This window comes from Rana temporaria, chromosome 3, assembly GCF_905171775.1.
Source record: "Rana temporaria chromosome 3, aRanTem1.1, whole genome shotgun sequence".
Taxonomy (NCBI): domain Eukaryota; kingdom Metazoa; phylum Chordata; class Amphibia; order Anura; family Ranidae; genus Rana; species Rana temporaria.
Genome location: NC_053491.1, coordinates 432,714,484 through 432,740,125, shown reverse-complemented (window position 1 = coordinate 432,740,125; position 25,642 = coordinate 432,714,484). Strand labels below are relative to the sequence as shown.

Here is a 25,642-nt window from a genome sequence, read left to right as displayed (position 1 = left end):
TACTCGCCACCAGTTGCCCCACCTAATTCATACACTGCCCTGTGCCTAATTGCACCCGTAAACACGCCCTCGTAGATTATCTCATGGAATGACAATGTTTTATGCAGAATCAAGTTACAAAATTAAATATTACCAACAACAACTTTAACAAAATGGGACAGGGCACTGGGGGCAGACCAAAGGGACAGGGCACTGGGGGCAGACCAAAGGGACAGGGCACTGGGGGCAGACCAGAGGGACAGGGCACTGGGGGCAGACCAGAGGGACAGGGCACTGGGGGCAGACCAGAGGGACAGGGCACTGGGGGCAGACCAGAGGGACAGGGCACTATAACTGGGTCTCTTACCCATTCTCTTGCTGTCTCCTCTGCAACTCTTATCCATCCTCTCTCTCTCTCTCCCATTCATCTCATCATCAGGAGCCTGTGTGTGCGGCTCCACATTTGCATGTCCCCACTTCCCCCTTTTATTCAGGCTGGCAGAGAAGAGAGGAGCTGCAGCACAGCAGGAGGGAGTACATTCCAGCACTGAAATCCACACAACTGCACAGCCATTGACACCATAGCACAGCGCACACTGACAGCGCACAGCACACATTGAGACCAGTCTGTTCACAGTGCTCAGGCTAAACTGTTGGACACTTACATAGAGCACAAGGAGAAGAAAACTGCACAAACTAGAAGGCTGCCGCTCTCATGTCAGGGCAACTTTCTGTGAGTGCTGCACCGGAGTGGTAATTTTTGCAATCCTCCACCTCACTCATTACTTTCTGCTCTGCAGCTACATTGGTCAGGCCCGGGGGAGGGGGCCAGGCTCAGAGAGGTCATACTGTTAGGTCCCATGGCTTAATGAGAATTGTAAGGAGAGCACCTGTGTACTGCTCTGCCTGTGCGCGGCTCACCAGACTACTTTTCCCGAGCATGCACCTTTCCTCTTCGGCCGCCAATCTTATCTGGACTCTTAGTGTAGGCACAGATTGGAGGGAGATTGGTCATGCAGCCCTGTCATCACTCTCCCCCAGCTTAAATCCACTCGCCAAATGCTAGTAGGCGAGAGGAAATTTTGAGGGCTGCAATACCGCATGCGGCCAGCAGGGGGCGCCGGAGAGCTGGGTAATCACTCTGAAAGGGCCGACCTCGGCTGAACTCTGAAGACTTTGGAAACACCCAGGAACGGAGTATTTTTGAGATTTTCCAAGCATTTCCAAGCTTGGCTCCAGAGTCCCCCACCTCAGGCCAAACGCGGTATTGCACATCGATTTGGCTTGAATCCTGCTCGTTTTGCGAGACAACACTCGCAAACCGAGTCAGGTTTTTTTTAAATACAGTGCTCATATTGCGAAACGCTTATTAACTGCGTTACTCGCAATCCAAAGTTCCACTGTATGTGTACTCTGAAACATTTTACCTGCTCTGGGACTAAGTCCCCCGATTTATGCTGATTTCATGTTGATTTCTTTGTACTATGTCTATGTCTCTAATGCTTTGACAATGTAATGCTGATTTGTATTTCAATAAACATCTCTGTTAAAAAAAAAAGTAACTGTAATGTGTTTTTACTAGGGCTGCGGAAATTAACGATTAATTGTTCGATTAATCGTTAATTTCTTTGATCGACTAAAATATTTTTGATCGACGATCCGCGGAGTGAGCTCCGCGGTCTCGCCCATAGGAAAGACCGCGGCTTCGGCCTAGCTCCGGAGCCGCGGCCATCTTGGTCCACCCGGCAGCAGCCAAGTAGCGGCGCGCTGACGTCATCATCACCCGCCCGCCTGCTTGTATTATCTTCCCTTGCGCACGTGTCCATCAGCTACTCTGCGGACCGATCTTTAGGTAAGAGAGGAGGACAACCATCCTTTATATTAAAGCATGGGGGCATATGTGTTTGTAAAGCCTGGGGGGCATCTGTGTATATAAAGCATGGCGGCATATGTGTATGTTAAGCATGGGGGCATATGTGTATGTAAAGCATGGGGGCAAATGTGTATGTAAAGCATGGGGGCAAATGTGTATGTAAAGCATGGGGGCAAATGTGTATGTAAAGCATGGGGGCAAATGTGTATGTAAAGCATGGGGGCAAATGTGTATGTAAAGCATGGGGGCAAATGTGTATGTAAAGCATGGGGGCAAATGTAATATACACATCTGCCCCCATGCTTTAATATACACATCTGCCCCCATGCTTTAATATACACATCTGCCCCCATACTGCAAGAATATACATATTTGCCCCCATGCTTTACATGCACATTTGCCCCCATGCTTTGCATACACATTTGCCCCCATGCTTTGCATACACATTTGCCCCCATGCTTTACATACACATTTGCCCCCATGCTTTACATACACATTTGCCCCCATGCTTTACATACACATTTGCCCCCATGCTTTACATACACATTTGCCCCCATGCTTTAATATACACATTTGCCCCCATGCTGCTGTAATGTACACATCTGCCCCCATGCTGCTGTAATGTACACATCTGCCCCCATGCTGCTGTAATGTACACATCTGCCCCCATGCTGCTGTAATGTACACATCTGCCCCCATGCTGCTGTAATGTACACATCTGCCCCCATGCTGCTGTAATGTACACATGGGGGCAGATGTGTATATTCTTGCAGTATGGGGGCAGATGTGTATATTACAGCATGGGGCAAATGTGTATAATCTTACAGCATCGGGGCAAATGTGTATAATCTTACAGCATCGGGGCAAATGTGTATATTCTTGCGTTAATTAATCGAAATTAGTCGATTAATCGATTAAAAAAAAAAACGATTAATCGAACACAAAAATTTTAATCAGTAACAGCCCTAGTTTTTACTGATTATTTTGCACTTGTTAAATCATCGTACAAATATGTGACAAAGAAAACTACCACTGTTTTATTCTGCAGTGTCTCTGCTTTCAGAAAATTATATAATGTTCAGGGGTTTTAACTAGTCCTCAGGGCTAAAATATTTTTTTTAAATGTGCAAAAAAAGTCCATTAAATTCATTGGCCCATATTCAAGATGCACTTGCGCCCGCGCAACCATAGGTTGCGCGGCGCAAGGGCTTACTTGCTCCGGTGTAACGAGTGCTCCTGATTCAGGAACCTCGTTACACCGACTGCAGCCTAGGATGTGACAGACATAAGCCTCCTTTTGCCTTCACATCCCAGGCTGCATTCTTGCGTTGGCCGCTAGGGGGCGTGGCCATTGTGATCGGCGTATAGTATGCAAATTGCATACTACCACCGATTCACAAAAGTTGCGCGGGCCCTGCGCACGCAAGGTACGGAGTTTCCGTACGGCCACTTTAGCATAAGGCTGCTCCTGCTAATAGCAGGCGCAGCCAATGCTAAAGTATAGCTGCGCTTCCCGCTCGTGAAATTTAAATTTCACGTCGTTTACGTAAGTGAACCGTGAATGGCGCTGGACGCCATTCACGTTCACTTAGAAGCAAATGACGTCCTTGCGACGTCATTTGCCGCAATGCACGTCGGGAAAGTTTCCCGACGGAGCATGCGCTGTTCGCTCGGCGCGGGAGCGCGCCTAATTTAAATGATTCCCGCCCCCGGCGGGATCATTTACATTAGGCGCCCTTACGCAGGGCTATTTATCATATCGCCCGCGCAATTTACGGAGCAACTGCTCCGTGAATCGCGGGCAAATCGCAATATTTGCGTGGGCGCAGAGAAATTTTTTTGCTCTTTGCCCACGCAAATATTGCGCGATTCTACCTGAATCTGGGCCATTCTGTTCACTTTGGGCAGCGCATCACGTACTTATCTCATAGGAATGAAAAACATACATAGATTTTGTTTATTTACTTGTGGCCATGTTTTTGAAGCTATAGGGAAATTAGGGTTTAGCTTCCTTCTATGAATTTCAGTTATCTGATATTCTTATCTTATATTCAATAAGGGAGTTTATTTATTACTGTGGCATAGGATTTAGGTGTGTTGGACATATGCAGCAAACCTAGAACAAGCAAAGGTGACCAAAATGCAGCTAAAGGACCTTGCCCCTTTTTGCGATTCGGCACTGTGTCGCTTTAGCTGACAATTGCGCGGTCGTGCGACGTGGCTCCCAAACAAAATTGGCGTCCTTTTTTCCCCACAAATAGAGCTTTCTTTTGGTGGTATTTGATCACCTCTGCGGTTTCTATTTTTTGCGCTATAAACAAAAATAGAGAGACAATTTTGAAAAAAATGCAATATTTTTTACTTATTGCTATAATAAATATCCCCCAAAAAATATATAAAAAAAAATTTGTTTTACTCAGTTTAGGCCGATACGTATTCTTCTACCTATTTTTGGTAAAAAAAAAATCGCAATAGGCGTTTATCGGTTGTCAAACTTTATAGCGTTTACAAAATAGGGGATAGTTTTATTGCATTTTTATAATTTTTTTTTTTTTAATACTAATGGATCAGTTGCAATTTTTTTTTTGTGTTTAACAGTATTAGCACAACTTTCATTAAAATCTATAACTCCAGTTTAAAAAAATTCCAATTCATTTTAGTGTACACAAACAAATTATTTTTACACATTTTCTGTAAAATGTTGAGGAAATAGATACCAGTTATATCAAGCTTTAAAATTGAATGCGCATAAAAGTTAGGGAAAAAAAATTTGAGAATGTTTCCGCCCGGTTTCGAACCGGGGACCTTTCGCGTGTGAGGCGAACGTGATAACCACTACACTACGGAAACTCACATAAGGACCTCCCCCAGGATATGCTTTTTGTACTCTATCTCCATGTATGTCTAACAAGCTCTGTAAGTATCTGTTTCTCTCTTAGGTTGTTCATTAACCGCTTAAAGACCCGCCCATAGATGATTGACAGCTACAAGGCAGTTCGTTAACTCTGGGAGCGTGCAAGACCCTGCCATACTCTGCAATACCCTGCACTACCCTGCAATACCGAGCCATACTCTGCAATACTCGGCCATGCTCGGCCACGCTCGGCCATGCTCGGCCACGCTCGGCCATACTTTGCCATATGTCCCCCCCCCCTCCCGTCGCCCTCCGTTGCTTCTACCGACTCACTGCTACGATCAAAGCCAGGATTGTTTTTTTATTTTATTTCAGGCTTCCCAGCCTAGAGGTAAGATATGGGGTCTTATTCACTGTAAATAGGACCTGTCATGCCATATTCCTATTACAAGAGATGTTTACATTCCTTGTAATAGGAAAAAAAGTAATCAAAAAAATTTTTGGGGAGAAAAACGCGTCAAACTAAAATAAATAAAGTAAAATGAACAATAAAAAAAACAATTTTTTTTTAAAGCGCCCCTGTCCCCGTGTGCTCGCATACAGAAGCGAATGCATATGTAAGTCCCGCCCACATATGAAAACGGTGTTCAAAACACACGTGAGGTATCACTGCGAACGTTAGAGCGAGAGCAATAATTTTGGCCCTAGACCTCCTCTGTAACTAAAAACATGTAACCAGCAAAAATATTTAATAGGGATTTTCAAGTTGCGAAGTTTGGCGCCCTTCCACGAGCGTGTGCAATTTTGAAGGGCGACATGTTGGGTATCAAATTACTCGGCGTAACTTCATCTTTTACATTATGCAAAAACATTGGGCTAACTTTACTGTTTTTTTTTTTAAAGCACAAAACCGTTTTTTTTTTTCAAAAAAAGAAAACGTTCGAGAAATTGCTGCGCAAATACCGTGCAAAATAAAAAGTTACAATGATTGCCATTGAATTCTTCAGGGTCTTTGCTAAAAAAAAAACATATATAATGTTTTGAGGTTCTATGTAATTTTCTAGCAAATAAATTGTGATTTTTCCATGTAGGAGAGAAATGTCAGAATTGGCCTGGGTGCTCCAGAACGCTTGAAGGTGCTCCCTGCTTGTTGGGCCTCTGTATGTGGCCACGCTGTGTAAAAGTTTCACACATGTGGTATCGCCATACTCGGTAGTAATAGCAGAATGTGTTTTGGGGTGTAATTTGTAGAATGCATATGCTGTGTGTGAGTAACAACCTGCTAATATGACAATTTTGTGGGGAAAAAATAAGAAAAAAATCTTGATTTTGCAAAGAATTGCGGGAAAAAATTACAACTTCAAAAAACTCACAATGCCTCTTTCTAAATACCTTGGAATGTCTTCTTTCCAAAAAGGGGTCATTTGGGGGGTATTTGTACTTTTCTGGCATGTTAGGGTCTCAAGAAATGAGTACTTCAGGTGTAATCAATTTTCAGATATTGGCACCATAGCTTGTGGACTCTATAACTTTCACAAAAGATACCAAAGATATGTAGCAGTATACATTTTGGCCAAAATGTATGAAGAAAAATTACTAATTTGCTAAATTTTATAACAGAAACAAAGAAAAAATCATTTTTTACAGAATTTTCAGTCATTTTTAATGTTATAGCGCAAAAAAAAAAAAAAAAAAAAAACGGTGATTAAATACCACCAAAGAAAGCTCTATTTGTGTGAAAAAAATTACAACATTTTCATTTGGGTACAGTGTTGTATGAGTAATTGTCATTCAAAATGTGAGAGCACCGAAAGCTGGAAATTGGTCTGGTTATTAAGGGTTTTTAAGTGCCCAGTTGTCAAGTGGTTTAACATAGAGGTGTGTATACATAAATATATATCCTTCAGCGTATTAGCTTTTAATGTACTTGTGTCTATTGTTTACCATGATACCCTAAATATATGCTTTTATTCTACTTTCCCTTTATATGGTATATTCATCTTTTTCATATATGGTGAATGTTATCATTTTTTTTTTTTTTATGAAAGAACCACTTATAAATGCCTCCATATATTTTGTGTTTCAACCCTGATGAAAGGGTCCTTAAAACACCTGAAACTCATTGACTTTTTATGTTACATGATACGAAATAAAAACTTCTCTGGATTCATGAGTCTGGTGTTTTTCCCCACGTGCTTCTACTTTTCCTTTCTTAGGTTCTATCATCTTACACAATTTTGTACAGACAATAATTTTGTTTTTCTGACATAAAGTGGAAAAAAATAGCAAATTGTTATCCCCATAGGATTTTTTCACCCCTAATTTACAAATCTGGTAAGATGGTAAAAGTTTGGAGAGATGCACAAATAGGTGATATATGAAAGCAATGGAATGAGAAACATTGTGATGCGTGTGGGAAAAACATTTTCTACATTTCTTCAAAATCAAAAACCATTATACCATAAATATTGGTATATTACCTCAATGTAAAGTACTGGTACCTTTAACATTTTTATTTTCAAACCCTTTGTAGTACAATCCAAGGGTATCTACTTATAACAATTTAAATACCGTATATACTCAGTATAAGCCTAGTTTTTCAGACCTTTTTTAGGGCTGAAAATACCCCTCTTGGCTTATACTCAAGTGTCCCGTCCCGTTCTGTGATAGGTGTTTGACACTGTGTTCAGTGTTCCGCCTATCACGGACCTTCTCTTGTCTGAAGATTAAAGAACGTCCGTGATTGACGGAAAACTGAACACAGTGTCTGCTGGTAAACTGAGTGCGAGGATGAAAGAATGTCCGTGATAGGCGGAACACCGAACACAGTGTCAAACGCCTATCATGGAACGGGACCAGGAGGAAGCCACGAGTTTTAAAAAATGGACGCCCACAGCGCAGCCTGTGAAGAATTTCAGGTACGCTGCAATGTGCACAGTGAGGCTGTAATGGGCACAGTGAGGTTGTAATGGGCACAGTGAGGTTGGGCACAGTAAGGCGTGCAAATGGGCACAGTGAGGCATGCAAATGGGCATTGTTGACCCTCTTTCCGCTTACAGTAGCTGCTGCATTCTCACCCTAGGCTTATACTCGAGTCAATAAGTTTTCCCAGTTTTTTTGTGGTAAAATTAGGTGCCTCAGCTTATACTTGGGCCGGCTTATACTCGAGTGTATATACAGTAACTAATGTATAAATAAATAAAAAATATATATATATATATATAACTGATTTCCTAGAAAACTAACAATGCTGTGTGATGCCAGTGTAATGAGTGCACCTTATAATAAATGTTTAATTGCAAAATTATATATATTTTTAAATATTTAAAAAAATATTTTAAGCATCTAAGCATTGTTGGCTATTTAGAATATGGTAGTTTTAGAGGACAACATAGGATTTCATATTATTTATCGCTTCTGGGTTACCATAGCGGTGACCCAATCAAAGCCGATCCCGATGACGTACCAGGTACGTGATTTGGGGACAAGTGGTTGATGTAGAAGTAGGAACAATGACGGGGAGCATTAAAAAACTAATAATATTTGGGGACAGGAACTCGGCTTTAAATCCTTCTTTTAAGTGTCAGTATAATGGAGGTCTTATCCTGTTTTTTCAGTGTGGAGAATTGATGATTGGCAACAAAAGCCTATATCATTCTTCATACTTTACAGATATGAAGCTCCTCCAACTTAGGAGCAGGTGAGTTCTCTCTTTAGCAATCCTGTGTTGGTTTGCCGCCAGAGCCACGATCTCTAGTTGACATGACAGAGCAAGGTGAAGGAAATAATGCAGATAAGCCCTGCTGGGGGTATTAGAGAGGTTTGGATACACACTGTATTAATTCTGAAAAAAAATCTTCATCTTTGGTTTGTGAAAATCAATGAATTACCTGCAACAGACAATTTGTACTAATATATTAACCACTTCTGGGCTGCCGCACGCCGATATACGTTGGCTGTTTGAAGAGGGATATCTCTGTTATGGCAGCAGCTAGCTGCCATAACCCAGGTATCCTCGTCTTCAGCCGGCAGTCCGGTTTCTGATAATGGTAGTCTCTGCGGCAGATTCGCCGCAAGATCACGGTGGGAGAATGCCCCCTCCCGTCGCTCTCTTGTGCCAGATCCGTCGGCAGTGGCGGAGACGATCGGGTCCTTATGGTGTTTGGGTATGGAGACGAGTGAGGGGAAGATGGCCCCCACCTGTCTCCATACCATAGCAGGGCGGAAGCGACGTCAAAACGTCTTAAAGGGCCATTTATTTATTTATTTGTTTTTTTCAAATGACAACATTTGTTTGTTTTTTATTGCATTTTAGTGTAAATATGAGATCTGAGGTCTTTTTGACCCCAGATCTCATTTAAGAGGACCTGTCATGCTTTTTTTCTATTACATCTCTTGTAATGGGAATAAAAGTGACACCATTTTTTTTTAAAAGAACAGTGTAATAAAAAAAAGGTAAAATAAATAATAATAAAAAATAAATTCCCATCCCGCAGAGTTCGCGCGCAGAAGCGAATGCCTACGTGAGTAGCGCCCGCATATGAAAACGGTGTTCAAGCCACACATGTGAGGTATCGCTGCGATCGGTAGAGAGAGAGAAATAATTCTAGCCCTAGACCTCCTCTATAACTCAAAACATGCAACCTCTAGAATTTTTTAAATGTCCCCTATGGAGATTTTAAAGGGTAAAAGTTTGTCGCCATTCCACGAGCGGGCGCAAATTTGAAGCGTGACATGTTTGGTATCAATTTACTCGGCGTAACATTATCTTTCATAATATAAAAAACAATTGGGCTAACTTTACTGTTGTCTTATTTTTTAATTCAAAAAAGTGTATTTTTTCACAGAAAAGGGCTCTTGTAAGACCTTTGCGCAAATAGAGTGTGACATATAGTATTTTAACGACCGCCATTTTATTCTCTAGGGTGTTAGAATTTGTGGGTTCTAAGTAATTTTCTAGCAAAAAAAATGTTTTTAACTTGTAGCAGCAAATCTCAGAAAGAGGCTGGGTCCTTAAGTGGTTAAGAAAAAAAAATTGCAAGCTCAACTGCCGTGACCCGGATTCGAACCGGGGTTGCTGCGGCCACAACACAGAGTACTAACCACTATACGATCACGGCTAGCTGTTTGGCTAGCTGATTAAAAGCTTGCTGCCTAGGGCTCTTTAAATCCTTTAAAATGATGTCATCGCTTCTTCTGCTTAAAGCGGGGGTTCACCCTAAAACAAAGTATTGGTACTCGTAAAAAAATGGCATTGGTGCAATCCTAGTTTTTACAGTGTGAGCATTAGCGTTGAAAAGACATGTTAAAGTGGAGGTTCCCCCTAAAAACAAGTATATACCATTCAATCCAGCATACTGCCGACATGTACAGTATGCTGGGTTTTTTTCCGGTTTACATACCGTAGTATAGGTATTTCTTCCCCCGACTTGCCGCGGGACTGGCCGTTCCTATTCGAGACTAAGTGATTGACGTATGACAAAAGCTTGCCCCTCGGCGCAAAAGGCGCGTCACCAGTTTCCGAACGTCGGTGTGCAGGCGCAGTATAGCGCCGACTCGCAGTTCGGCTTGTTTCGGAAACTGGTGACGCGCATTATGCGCCGGGGGGCAAGCTTTTGTCATACGTCAATCACTTAGTCTCGAATAGGAACGCCCAGTCCCGCGGGATTCACTACCCGGAAGCCTGGGCGAAGAAATACCTATACTACAGTATGTAAACCGAAAATAAAAAAAGAAAACAGCATACTGTACATGTTGGCAGTATGCTGGATTGAATGGTATAGACTTGTTTTTAGGGGGAACCTCCGCTTTAACATGTCTTTTCAACGCTAATGCTCACACTGTAAAAACTAGGATTGCACCAATACCATTTTTTTACGAGTACCAATACTTTGTTAGGACTCGCCTATACCAATTACCGATACCTACCGCAACTGTTATGTTTACACTTCAGCTGTCAACATTGGTACATACAAAGCATTGAAACATTATTTACAATCAAAGTAAATGTATTTTTTTAAACTTTGCGTTTATTTCTTTATGTGAAACGTCTTAATATATGTTACAGGTGTAAAAATATTAACGAACAAAGCAAACAAAAAAAGTTTTAAATATTGATAGTTTATAAGATAGAAGTGAACAAAGAAATGGTCTGGAAAATAAAAATTACACGGAGAAGGGGAATAAGAAGTGAATTAAGTCTGATTAGAGTAAATTAAGGGTTAATAAGGGGTTAAACAGAGGATCGTTTAATAAAAAACTTTTTTTTTTTGCGGTTTTTATTTTTGTGCTAAAAACAAAAAAAGGCTGACAATTTTGAAGAAATAAAACTGATGGGCACTGATAGGCAGCACTGATGAGGAGCTACTGGCATTAATCAGTGGCAACTGAAAGGCACTGACAGGCATTACTGATGGGGCACTGATTGCCACTGGCAGGCGTTTTTTCTGGGGCACAGGCTGGCAGGTGATGGGCACATCTGATGGGGGCTGCACTAATAAGCAATGTGCTGCTTATCAGCGCAGACCGCCCCTCTGAGAGGGAGAGCCATCGATCGGCTCTCCCTGTCAGCGCGAACCCAGGAAAGCCACTTACCGGCACTTCCTGGTTCATGCGATTATGAGCTGATCACGTGGTAAGAAGGCTCTGTCAGAGGCTCCATACCATGATCGAAGTTGTGGTGTGTCAAACTGACACACAGCACCTCTGAGCGCCATGCTGCGCGCCCCTGCGGGCGCGCTCTGGCTTGTTATCCTGATCACGTCATATGACGTCCAATCAGGATAACTAAACCACTTTGGCGCCGTCATATTGCTATTACACTTAAACCCCAAAATATTATATATTTTCTAAATACAAAAGACCTATAGGATAAAATGATGGCAGTTGCAATTTTCTTTTTATGTCTCACAGTATTAGCACAACTTTCTATCAAATCTTTAACTTCAGTTAAAAAAAACTCCAATTCGTTTCAGTGTACACAGACAAATTTAGTTATTTTTTCAAATGTTATATAAAATGTACAGGGAAATACATAGAAGTTATAACAAGCCTTAAAATTACGTGTGCCTAAAAGCTAAGAAAAAAAGTATTTGGAATGTTTCCGCCCGGTTTCGAACCGGGGACCTTTCGCGTGTGAGGCGAACGTGATAACCACTACACTACGGAAACTCACATGAAGACCTCCCCTAGGATAGCTGGAGACTTTTTGGACTCTACATCTTTGTATGTCTAACAAGCTCTGTAAGTATTTGTTTTTCTTCTAGGTTGTTCATTAACCACTTGCTTACTGGGCGCATATACCCCCCTCCTGCCCAGGTGAAATTTCAGCTTCTGGCACTGCGTCGCTTTAACTGACAATTGCGCGGTCGTTCGACGTGGCTCCCAAATTGATATCCTTTTTCCCCCACAAGTAGAGCTTTCTTTTAGTGGTATTTGATCGCCTGTGTGTTTTTTATTTTTTGCGCTATAAACAAAAAAGAGCGACAATTTTGAAAATAAATACAATATTTTTTACTTGTTGCTATAATAAATAGCCCAATTAAAAAAAAAAAAAAATTCTCAGTCTAGGCCGATACGTATTCTACATATTTTTGGTAAAAAAAAAATCGCAATAAGCGACTGGTTTGCGCAAAAGTTATAGCGCCTACAAAATAGGGGACAGAATTGTTTTTTTTTTTTTTTTTTTACTGGTAATGGCGGCGATCTGCGATTTTTATTGGGACGGCAACATTATGGCGGACACATCGGCACATTTTTGGCGCCATTCACATTTATACTGCGATCAGTGCTATAAATATGCACTAATTACTGTATAAATGTGACTGGCATTGAAGGGGTTAACACTAAGGGGTGAGGAAGGGGTTAAATATGTTCCCTGTATAGTGTTCTAACTGTAGGTGGAGGGGGGTGACTGGGGGAGGTGACCGATCTGTGTCCCTATGTACAAGGGACACAGATCGGTCTCCTCTCCAGAGACAGGACGCTGTCTCTGTGTGAGCCGGCAATTGGCCGCACAGATCTCATTGGCCGCACAGATCGCATAGCAAACGGCCACTCTGATCGCCGCGATCTGTGATTGGCTGTGTCCAAGGGACACGGCCAACACAGAGCCAAAAGGGGCGGACGTCAATGGACGTCCAGTTGGATTTTCAGGTCCGCGCTGTAGCCGTCATTCGGCTATAGCGCGGGCCTCAGGTGGTTAAACAGAGGAATATATATATATTATTTAAATTGTTATAAGTAGATAAAAGTGCAGCCAGGTATCCCCTCCCTTGGATTATATTACAAAGGGTTTGAACAAAAAAAATTAACTTTACATTGAAGCAATATACCAATATTTATGGTATAATGGTTTTTGATTTTCAAATTTTTTATTCTTTTTTATTTTTTATTGTTTCTCATTCCATTGCTTTCAAATGTCACCCAGTTTGTGCATTCTCTCCAACTTTTACCATCTTACCATATTTGTAAATTAGTGAACATTTTTTCCTATGGGGATAACAATTTGCATTTTTTCCCTCACTTTATATCAGCAAAACAAAATGATTGTCTGTACAGAATTGCGTAAGATGATAGAACCTGCGAGAGAAATATGGAAAAGTTTGGGGAAAAACACCAGACTCATGAACTGATATCCAGAGAAGTTTTTATTTAGCATCATGCTACATAAAAAGTCAATGAGTTTCAGGGGTTTCAAGGCCCCCTTCATCAGGGCTGAAAGACAAATTATATAGAGGCATTTATAAGTGGTTCTTTCATAAAATTATAAGATTCACCATATATGAAAAAAATGATATACCATAAAAAGGGAAAATTGATTAAAAGCATATATTTAGAGTATTATGGTAAACAATAGAGACACAAGTACATTAAAAGCTAATATGTTGAAGGAAAACTGATTTCCTAGAAAATCAACAATCCTGTGTGATGCCAGTATAATGAGTGCACCCTATAATAAATAATTAATTGCAATATTATATATAGATATAAAAAAAAAAAAAATTAAGAATCTAAGCATTGTTGGCTATTTAGAATATGGTAGTATAGAGGACAACAGAGGATTTCCTATCATTCATCGCTTCTGGGTTACCATAGCGGTGACCCAATCAAAGGCGATCCCAGCTTTCTTTGGGTCTCCGACTAGCCGGCTGACGTGCTCCGGTCTCTTCTCGCTGCTTGTAATAACAACCGAGTGGCTGGTTAGCCTCTCTGTAGTTATTACAAGAGAGCTGTTGGCTATAAAAAAAACAGTACCGGGGTGATCACCCAGGTACAACCACTTGAAGTCAAATGACGTACCAGGTACGTGATTTGGGGACAAGTGGTTAATGTAGAAGTAGGGACAAAGATGGGGAGCGTTAAAAAAAAGAAGAAGATATTTGGGGAACTCGGCCTTAAATCCTTCATTAACATGTCAGTATAATGGAGGTCTTATCCTTTTTTTTCAGTGTGGAGAATTGTTGATCGGCAACAAAAGCCTATGGCCCAGATTCAAAGAGATTTGCTCTTTTTTTGCGGAGGCACAGGGCAAACGATTTTGCCCTGCGCCCCCGCAAATTTGCCCGGCAAAATTGCCCGGCGTAAGCACGCGCAATGTAAATGATCATTTAAATTAGGCGCGTTCCCGCGCCGATCGTAAAGCGCATGCTCCGTCGGGAAACTTTCCCGACGTGCATTGCGGCAAATGACGTCGCAAGGACGTCATTTGCTTCCCAAAGTGAACGTGAATGGCGTCCAGCACCATTCACGATTCACTTACGCAAACGACGTAAAATTTGAACGTCGCGACGCGGGAACGACGGGTATCCTTAGCATTGGCTGTGCCTGCTATTAGCAGGAGCAGCCTTACGCTAAGCACGCCGTACAGAAATGACGTAACTTGCGTACGCAGGGCCCGCGCAACAATTGTGAATCGGTGTTAGTATGCAATTTGCATACTATACGCTGATCACAATGGGAGCGCCCCCTAGTGGTCAACGCAAGAATGCAGCCTAAAATCTGCGTGGCATAAGAGCCTTATGCCACGCAGATTTTAGGCTGCAGTCGGCGTTACGATGTTCCTGAATCAGGAGCATTCGTAGCGCCGGAGCAAGTAAGCAATTGCGCTGCGTAACCTATGGTTACACAGGCGCAATTGCTTCTTGAACCTGGGCCTATGTCATTCTTCATACTTTACAGATATGAAGCTCCTCCACCTTAGGAGCAGGTGAGTTCTCTCTTTAGCAATCCTGTGTTGGTTTGCCACCAGAGCCAGGATCTCTAGTTGACATGACAGCGCAAGGTGAAGGAAATAATGCAGATAAGCCCTGCTGGGGGTATTAGAGAGGTTTGGATACACACTGTATTAAGTGTGAAAAAAAAAAATCTTCATTGTTGGTTTGTAAATAATCAACTAATTAACTGCAACAGACAATTTGTACTAATATATTAAGAAAAAAAAATTTGCAAGCTCAACTGCCGTGACCCGGATTCGAACCGGGGTTGCTGCGGCCACAACACAGAGTACTAACCACTATACGATCACGGCTAGCTGTTTGGCTAGCTGATTAAGAGAGGGCTGTTTAGGGCTTAGGGCTTTTAAAATGATGTCATCGCTTCTTCTGCTTAACACTTCTTTTCAACAATAATACTCACTCATGAGTGCCAATACCTTTTTAGGACTCGCCTATACCAATTACTGATACCTACCGCAACTGTTATGTTAACAGTTCAACTGTCAGCATTGGTACAAATAATTAAAAAGTTATTTACAAATGAAATAAATGTATTTTTTTTTAAATGTTGTGCGTGTTTTCAACGTGAAACATGTTATATTATGTTACAGGTGTAAAAATATTAACAAACAAAAAAAGTCTTAATTATTAATAGTTTCTAAAATAGAAGTGAAAAAAAATCAGCAGAAAAGTAAAAATTAATTGGAGAAGGAGAATAAGAGTTTTAAAGGCAGAAGTTTTTTTTATCTTAATGCAACTGAAAAAATTAGCAACTGATAATTAAAGATTTTTTTTAAACATTTCAGCTGTCAGTGGGGGAATCGTGGTGACAGCTGAAAGAACCGAGCCTGAAAATATTGGGCCAAATCCACAAATATCGGGCGCAACTTAAATCTTCCGATTTAAGTTACACCGCCGCAAAATTTCTCCCTAAGTGCCCGATCCACAAAGCACTTACCTTGAAATTTGCGGCGGTGTAACTTAAATGTGTCCGGCGCAAGGCGTGCCGAATCTAATGGGGCGAGTCCCATTTAAATTAGGCGCGCTCCCGCGCCGGACGTACTGCGCATGCTCAGTCGGGTAACTTACCCGACGTGCATTGCGCTAACTGACGTCGTTTCGACGTCATTTGCTTAGACGTTAACGTAAATGGCGTCCAGCGCCATTCACGAACGTCTTACGCAAACGACGTAGAATTTAAATTTTGACGCGGGAACGACGGCCATACTTAACAAGGAAACTAGGGCTCAGCCATAGTTTTACGCGGCGTAACTCGACGTAAACAACGTAGATTTAGAGCGACGGGCCCGTCGGAACGTTCGTGGATCGCCGTAAGTGTTCATTTGCATATTCTAGGCCGGCCGCAATGACCTCGCCACCTAGCGGCCGGCCTAGAATTGCATCCTTAAGATCCGACAGTGTAATTCGATTACACATGTCGGATCTTCTGCCTATCTATGGTAAACTGATTCTGTGGATCAGTTCCATAGATAGAAACAGGGATACGAAGGCGTATCAGTAGATACGCCGGCGTATCCCTTTTGTGGATTACCCCCATTGTTTTCAGGCATCGGATCATTTGATAGTAAAAACATTGTGCATTAAAGAGGTAAACCACCAAAAAATATGTAATCCCAAAAGGAGATATTTATCTTAATGCAGCTTTTTACTAGAAATGCTATGGGGTCCTTGAGAGGAGATAAGTTGTATACAGATCTCCTACCTACCCTGACCACCAATGTATTGGTCATTTCTACACTGTCTACCAATGCAAGGGTCACCTCCACACTAACCACCAATGCAAGGGTCACCTCTACACTAATCACCAATGTAAGGGTCACCTCTACACTAACCACCAATAGAAGGGGTCAACTCTACACTAACCACCAATAGAAGGGTCACCTCTACACTAACCACCAATAGAAGGGTCCTCTAGGGTGGGCATGGCTGGCAGCTGCCGCTGCTGTCCTCTAGGGTGGACATGGCTGGCAGCTGCCGCTGCTGTCCTCTAGGGTGGACATGGCTGGCGGCTGCCGCTGTCCTCTATGGTGGGTATGGCTGGCGGCTGCCGCTGTCCTCTTGAGTGGGCATGACTGGTGTCTGCTGCTGTCCTCTAGGGTGGGCATGGCTGGCGGCTGCTGCTGTCTTCCAGGGCGGGTATAGCTGGCGGCTGCTGCTGTCCTCTAGGGTGGGCATGGCTGGCAGCTGCTTCTGTCCTCTAGGGTGAGCATGGCTGGCGGCTGCTGCTGTCCCCAAGGCAGGGGGGACAGCCAGCCAGCCATACCCACATGTGGCCCACAGGCCAGCATCTAAACACCCCTGACATAATGTGACAGGGAGGTGAAATGGGCCCCTGGAGCATAGGCCCAGCACTATGCTGCCTGCACACTACAAGTCCCAGCATGGTCAGAACTTACAGGTGGCGGAGGCAGGGGAAAAATTAGGCCAGGAGAGATCAGTGGAGCAAGGGGTGAGGAGACCAGCAAGAAGGGGGCGGGGCCTGATCGCAGGAGGGGCGTGGCCTGATCGTGGAGGTGCACGAATAAGGACAGGAGGGGGTTGGGAGGCAGTGTCATTCTAAAGCCCCATACACACTATCAGTTTTCCTGCTGGTTTTCTCTTCAGGTTTACCAAAACCATGTAGTACAAGGACCTGCCTGATTGCATTCAAATTGAATCTCTTGAGGTTTGACCTCATATTAGATGGTTTTGGTAAACCTGAAGAGAAAACCATCAGGAAAACTGATAGTGTGTATGGGGCTTAAGCAAGAGAACGGCCCCTTAGCAGATGACCTGCCTCCTTCACTCAGCGGCCTGTTCCAATGGCACTTGTGGGGAGGGGGGTGGTCTGTCACATAACATACCAGCCCATCATGCTGCGCTGCTTCTAACAAAGTTTCTGGGACTTAATCTGTGTGCAGTGCAGTATACAATTCCACCCTAGCACTGCCAGTAGCTTCGCTCTAGGTCTGACCGGCCCTGATTGGGCCCCATGTGCATCTGGGGCCCCTGGGCTGTGCCCAGGTGTGCCCACTGGATAAGACGGCCCTTTGTAAGTGGCCTAATAGCAAAAGCCTGCAGCTACAGTATTTAAAGCTGCTGACTTTAATTTTTTTTTTGAGGGGGCGGAACTTCCATTTAAAGCCACTCACACACAACCATCCTGGCTGCAATAGCTGTTATCTCTCCATCCATGGCCATGAATGGGCAGAGTGGCATTACCGGGAGGGGAGAGAGCCAGCCAAAGACTGCGACAGGCTTCTCTTGCAGCCATGGCCAAAGAAGAGCCCACCCACTGCCCAGGATACAGATGAAACGCGTTGGTGTTGTGGCCTGGCCGGAGACCAGGCTGAGGTTGCCATTCCATTCACTGCAGTAGGACACCATAAATGTGCGACTTCCAGAGGTTACCCTTCCTTTCTTGAACCTTTGCAGGAGCCAGGACCGGCTCCATCCCCTGTCAGCAGCTGTGGATGCACCGTTCACATACCCCCTCCCTATCAAGTCTGAGCGGTCCACACATTTTTCCCAGGTCCAGGATACAGAGACACTGTGATTGGCTGCAGTGCAGCCTGGGAAAGGAAATTATGGAGGGATTTAGAGGCCAGTTTCTATTAGCCTAGGTTCACACTGCTGCGAATTCAAAATCGCGGTAAAATGCGCGATTTTACCACGATTTTGCCGCGATTTCGGCCGCAATTTAATGTAAGTCCCGAAATCGCAAAAAGTAGTACAGGAACTACTTTTTGAAATCGCAGATGCGGCGTCGCACTGATTAGGACAGTGCCATTGTCGACAATTGCAGCCGATTTGAGATGCGATTTGACATGTCAAATCGCATCTCAAATCGTTCCAAATCGTACCCAGTGTGAACCAGGGCTTAAGTGGAGAACTGTATGGGACTACAAGTCCAAGGGGGATGGTGTGCTGGAGAGAAGAGGAAAAGGGAGAAGCCAGGGTTTGGGATTAGATTACGATTAATTAATTTACAAAATACCCTTTTCCTTGATCTGTGAAATTTTTCTATACTTTTATATTTTAACCCTGTTTTGTTTTGTTTACAGTTATTATTATACAGGATTTTTATAGTGCCAAAAGTTTGCTTAGCGTTTTACAATATAAAGGGAGACAATATAATTCAGTACAAGAAGGTTGAGATAATTCTGCTTATAACAGTTTACAGTCTACCAACAGGTTAAGGATTTCTTCTAATCCTATTTGTCAGGATATGACTTAAAGTTCACTTATCCTTTAAATTGTTCAGATCTATCAGAGGCCATGTATTTGTTGGACTTACTTTTTATCATGTGACATTTTCTATATAAGGTTTAAGGAGTAGCTAGTGGTTTTAGATCTGTAAAGTCATGTACCTGCTCACACTTCCGTACATGAAGATCATCCGCGTGAGAAGATGGCAGCGTATAAACTTTACCGGACTCTTTGGCTTTTAACTCTTTATGGTAAGAACATTTTCTTCCCTTCGCTCTGTGCAGCACATAAAATTTTTATCTTTTGGCAGAATTAAAAAAAAAAAAAATATATATATATATATATATATACACATACAGTATATATATTATCCTGTGCTCACATTTCTGAAAATATAGAAGAAACACATTCCCAATAGTTAAAACTATGAGTTTGTCATATCGTTTTTACTGTAACATAGGATTTAATTATGTTAGGCATCTCCACCATACCTACAGCAAGCAACGGTCTGCCTTTAACCCCTTTGCTGCCAGAGCCTTATTTTTTTGTTTATTTATTTAGCAATTTTCACACCCATGCTTAAATGCATATTTTTTTTTATATCAAAATGCACTTAAACGGCAAAATATTATTTTCTAAACGCAAAGGATCCATAGAATACAGTTATGGTAGTTTTTTATGTTGTGCAATATTAAACGGTTAACGACTGGCTCCTGCACATATACGTTGGCAGGATGGCACGTGTATATTTATGTCACTTTAAAATTCCCGCCGCGTGGGCGAGAGCCCCTGCCGCGAGCTCTGTGACCATGCCCGCGGGACCCGCGGACTCGATGTTCGCTGGTGTCACGCGATTGGGGTCACAGAGCTGCAGAACGGGGAGAGGCAAGTGTAAACAAGCATCTCCCCTTTCTGCCTAGTGACACTGTCACTGATCATCTGCTCCCTCTCATCGGGAACAGCGATCAGTGACATGTCACTCGTAGCCACACCCCCTAACAGTTAAAATCACCTCCTAGGAAACACTTAACCCCTTCCTAGCCCCCTAGTGGTTAACCCCTTCACTGCCAGTCACATTTACACAGTAATCAGTGCATATTTATAGCACTGATCGCTGTATAATTGTGAATGGTCCCAAAATAGCGCCAAAAGTGTCCGCCATAATGTCTCAGTCATGATAAAAATCGCAGATCGCCACCATAACAAGTAGAAAAAAAATTATAATAAAAATGCCATAAAACTACCCCTATTTTGTAGATGCTATAACTTTTGCGCAAACCAATCAGTATACGCTTATTGCGATTTTTTACCAAAAATATGTAGAAAATTACGTATCGGCCTAAACTGTGGACATTTTTTTATTTGTTTTAATAGAATGCACAATAAAATTCCAAATTTTCTGTAAAACATCAAAAGTGAGACTGAGTTGAGAAATAGATACCAAATATAAAAATCATGTATGTCAGGAAACCGATGACAAATTACGAACACAGAATTTCCATAGCTGATGCTTTAAAAATTGACAGCTCTTTCATTTTGAGTTACCTGTAAATATGGGTCCTGAATTATTTTTCTCACTTTAGCGTGCATGGCAATACCTAAAATCTGATATAATGAAAACAATTTTTTTTTTTCAAATATTTTATTTCCAACAGAAAGGCAGTTCCATGTCAACAAGACACTAATAAAGAAACAGCAGTATACCAGTAGACATAGCATAAGTACATCCAGGCAATGGGTAGAATTGAGACACCAAAATGGAACATTGAGCATTTAGACTGTACCTATGAGAGATAAACAACCCCCCATGTCCATATAGGACTGGGAATTATCGTAGCACTGGATACACTAAGAAACAAGGACCACCCAACTAATTTTAAATATATACGTAGAATAGAGACAAGTAGAATAATAGACAAGAGAGACCAGGCGGTTCAGAGGGAGGGGGTGGGGAGAGGGAAAGAGTGTATGCAACACAAGTGTGTATGCAACACAAGTTTGAGTCGAAAAAAAATCCACGGTTTTCTTGTCGGAATTTCCGATCGCGTGTACGCGGCATAACTAACCACGTCCTCCCAAAAATACACAATCCTTTGATCCCCGAAAACCAGGAGAACATTCATCAAGCTCTTATACGAGCAATAGCAGGTTTTAGGTATAATCCAGACACCAAAATGGAACATTGAACATTTAGACTACCTATGAGAGATAAACAACCCCCATGTCCATATAGGACTGGGAATTATCATAGCACTGGATACACTAAGAAACAAGGACCACCCAACTAATTTTAAATATATGTGAAGAAGAAGAAAAAGAAGCGTAGAAGGATAGACAAGAGAGACCAGGCGGTCCAGAGGGAGGGGGTGGGGAGAGGGAAAGAGATAATTTTTTTTATTAATTACCCTGTTTCCCTGAAAATAAAACCTACCCCTAAAATAAGACCTAGCGTAGTTTTCCAGGAGGACTGCAATATAAGCCCTACCCTGAAAATAAGCCATAGTTTAAAATCCTATAACCCACTCTATTACAGTAGTACACAATGTACAATGTGTGTGTTTCTGTAACATAAATGCAGGGAAGAGTGCTCCGGCAGGTCACAAAAGCGCAGAGCGGCGCTATAATGAAGGTATTTGGCACAAATATATTACAGAAATACACACATTGTACATTATATACTACAGTAATAGAGTGGATTACAAGATTTTACAAGCATTTTAACTAAGTTCACACTGGGGATTCCTAACAGGCAGGTCGAGAGAGGGGAAGAGAAGACAGCACATTACATGGTAAGACCTACCCCAAAAATAAGCCCTACTGTGTCTTTTGTTGCCAAAATTAATATAAGACCCGGGCTTATTTTCGGGGAAACACGGTATATTAAAAGACTTGTAGTATATCTCAGCGGAGGAACGAACAATCAGCACTCTATTCATCAAAAAGAGCCTTCCCTTCCTCGGAGAAGACAAACATATTCCACAACATCCAAGTTTTAGAGTATTGTTCACGCTTATGCTGTGCTGTGAAAATTAAGTTCAAAATTGTTTTTCATCTGATGGGACCCCATAGGTTTAACATTTGACCCTCAGTTCCATTGTAATCTCTTCTTTTTCAGTCTGTAAGGTTTAAAAGAAATAAAACAAAAGTATGTGTCCTCAATCTACATATATACTTTCTGAATCTAGGCATGGACCAGGCAAGCATACAACTAAAAGGATTCTATGACCTGATCAACACCACAGCCGGAACTTCTGTACTGTTGCCCACAACGTATTTTATCCACAAAGACGGCTGGAATGGCTTCAACCCATCATTTAAGTGGCAGCATAATGGAGGTCTTATCCTGTTCTTCAGTGGGGAGAATTGTTCATTGACTTCTGAGGGATTTTTTCAGAATTGCTCAGGAAAGCCCTATGGGAGGGGGGAAAGGATCAGAGATATTTCATTCTTTCCTGAGAATGCCTCCATCATTCTTCATAATGTGCAGAAACCTGACTCTGGATTGTATAAACTACAAAGCAGATACTCTAATGACACGGTCCGAATTACACTTTTTGTAACTGGATATGAAACTATGGGTAAAGTATCCTCCTTCTGTAATAATTCTTCTCGATCTACTTTTATTTCCAGAAAAGGACAAGCAAGGGGTAAAATACCTCCCTTGGCTACTTGTTTTATAAATGACACCTGGCATGGAGAGAAGGCCACTGCCATGTTCCAGTGCTGTGTAAACATTGTAACCATACTGTACATTATGAGTGTACGTAGCTACAAAGCTGTTAGGTTGAAATTACTCATTTGTATGAACACTTAGTGATAAGCCAAACTGGGTTAAGCTCCGCAGGGGTTCACCAAACTTCAAAGAAATTTGGATGCCGAACCCAAACTCCCTCCAAAATCCATGACATCCAATACCGATATGTCATTCAGTAAGTATGAGATCCGTGAGGAGATCGAGGGGGTGAGTTGAGAAGATATATCTGGGTGTTATCGGCTATAGGTTATATGTGACCTTGTGTATAGTAGGTAAGCTGTACAGTTTGACCGGTCCCTTGCCCTAGGCCTCGTACACACGATAGGATAGCCAGAGGACAACGGTCGGAAGGACCGTTTTCATCAGTCCAAACCAATCGTGTGTAGGCCCCATAGGTTATTTAACCTTAGGTTAAAAAAATGAGAACTTGCTTCAAAATTTAACCTATGGACTGGTAACCGATAGGTCAAAACCGATCGTTAGTATGCAAAAGCATCGGTTAAAAACCTGCGCATGCTCAGAATCAAGTCGACGCATGCTTGGAAGCATTGAACTTCGTTTTTTTTCAGCACGTTGTTGTGTTTTACGTCACCGCATTCTGACACAATCGTTTTTTTAACTGATGGTGTGTACGCACGACGGACCATCAGTCAGCTTCATAGGTTAACCTAAGACAATGGTCCTTCAGACCGTTGTCCTCTGGCTCTGGCTATCCTATCGTGCGTACGAGGCCTTAGGCTCTGTTACTAGACCTGAAGGTTTATTTTGCAATAGATTCTGGAACCTTGGTCATTAGAGCTTGTATTATTATTAATATATTTTTTTGGCATAACTGCATATGGGCCTTAGCTGCACTTCATTTTCTGTGCCAACGGAGGTAAGATATTTGAGATCTTGTATGGATTTGACCCCCAGGCATTCTATTCTGTAATTATATTACATATATGGAAGCTTTGTGGCCTTGTAACCATGATGATTTACTGTACTATGTTCTCAGTATGTTGTTATTTTTATTCAGAATTTCAAAGAAAGATTGAAAATGAAAATACATAAATGGTGAACCTCAGCTGGCATGGATGGACAGTAAATGATGATCTTCAGAATTTTTTTTTTGACCAAAACTTATTTTATTTTGCAGATCAAGGTCCTTACATTAACTTTATCCTGATGACAGTATTGGTTCCAGCTGCAAAGGTTATTTTCACTGCATTGTTTTTATATTTTATGGTGAGTTTGGTCTTATGCTCCTTTAACTTATAGGTAATTCAATAAAAACAGAACTATTTATATAGAAGCTGGTCTAAGGGGCATTTTTATATAAAAAAAAAACTGATGGATTTGGACACACCTGTATGCCTAGGTTCATCTGCATTCACCACGGTTTTTAGCAGGAGATGTAAACGTGGGGATGGATGCTGGTGTGTGCAAATGAGATTTTAGGCCATCATTTTAATTAGTGCTGCAGTGAATGTGGAATTAGATGATAAAAAAAGGAATTGATAATGGCAGGTCTCCAAGAATTGGCTTTTCAAAGTCATTTGTGTTGGTGGGGCAGGGGCCTGTTGATGGAAGGTGTATTTTAAAACAGAGGAAAACTATAAGGCCATATATTACAGATGCAGTGTGATATCCCCAAAACAGAGTACGCAGCTCGCTAGAATTTCATAGCCTAGTCTGTACAACATTCACGTATTTTAATTCTTTGCATTGCAAGTGTAATGGCCATAACGTAACAGCAAGGCAGGAAGGCCGACATTTCTAAGAACAGCAAATTGATGGACAGAGATGATTTGGCGATATCACAAACGAAAGCAATTTGTCGGGAAGTAAAATACATGTGTGAGAAGCCTTTCTCTATCTCAGGGGATGCATTCTAGAGCCAAGTAGGCTGTACCTCCCCTTGCAGTGAAGCCGAGTTACTTCAGCTTCCTATCCAAGGACTAGCATGGAGCCCGGAAGTCCGAGAATGGCTTTAATTGGAGGAACCTGTTACAAGTTGTAGGCCTCATGACTAATTAATAGGATACCATATATACTTGAGTATAAGCCAAGTTTTTCAGCACATTATTTGGTTCTGAAAATGCCCCCCTCGGCTTATACTCAAGTCACCTTTTTGCGCCTGATCTCCCGGACTTGGGGGACCCGGTACCGGCCAGAGGTCCCCTGGACCCCAAACTTGGCACACATATAGCCCCACTCTTCCTCTACAAGTGTGCAAAGTTTGTTGTCCGGGGGACCTATGGCCGGGGGGGGGGGAACAGATTTTTCAAAGTCAGGCACCCCTTCCATAGACTCATGTTAAATGGTCATTTCTCCAGTAACTTTGGAGACCCAGTACCAGCCGGTCGTAGCACCGGAGGTCCCCTGGACCCCAATCTTGGCACACATATAGCCCCATTTCTCCTCTACAAGTGTGCAAAGTTTGCTGTCTGGAGGACCTACGGCCAGGGGGCACCAATTTTTCAAATCCGGGCACCCCTTCTATATACTCCAATGTTAAATGTAAGTCTAGTCATGGGCACAGTGAGACATGGGCACAGTGAGGCATGCACATGGACACAGTGAGGCATGTAGATGGACACCCTAGGCTTATACTGGAGTCAATAAGTTTTCCCATTTTTTTGTGGTAAAATTAGGTGCCTCGGCTTATACTCGAGTATATACGGTAATTCCTGCTAAAAGTTACAAAAGGTGTTTTGACTTACAGTGGAGAAAAAAATGACAAAATTAAATAAAATGAACGCTGTGATCATGTGTGT

General features: G+C 42.2%; 4 non-coding genes across 4 annotated transcripts; all 4 read right to left on the bottom strand.

The window, feature by feature from the left end:
• Window positions 1-4,629: 4,629 nt before the first annotated feature.
• TRNAV-CAC lies at window positions 4,630-4,702 on the bottom strand. The gene has a single exon. It is a non-coding gene; the product is annotated as a tRNA-Val (tRNA).
• A 5,052-nt stretch (window positions 4,703-9,754) lies between these two features.
• Window positions 9,755-9,826, bottom strand: TRNAH-GUG. The gene has a single exon. It is a non-coding gene; the product is annotated as a tRNA-His (tRNA).
• Window positions 9,827-11,803: 1,977 nt separating this feature from the next.
• Window positions 11,804-11,876, bottom strand: TRNAV-CAC. The gene has a single exon. It is a non-coding gene; the product is annotated as a tRNA-Val (tRNA).
• Window positions 11,877-15,162: 3,286 nt separating this feature from the next.
• Window positions 15,163-15,234, bottom strand: TRNAH-GUG. The gene has a single exon. It is a non-coding gene; the product is annotated as a tRNA-His (tRNA).
• Between the last annotated feature and the right edge of the window lie 10,408 nt (window positions 15,235-25,642).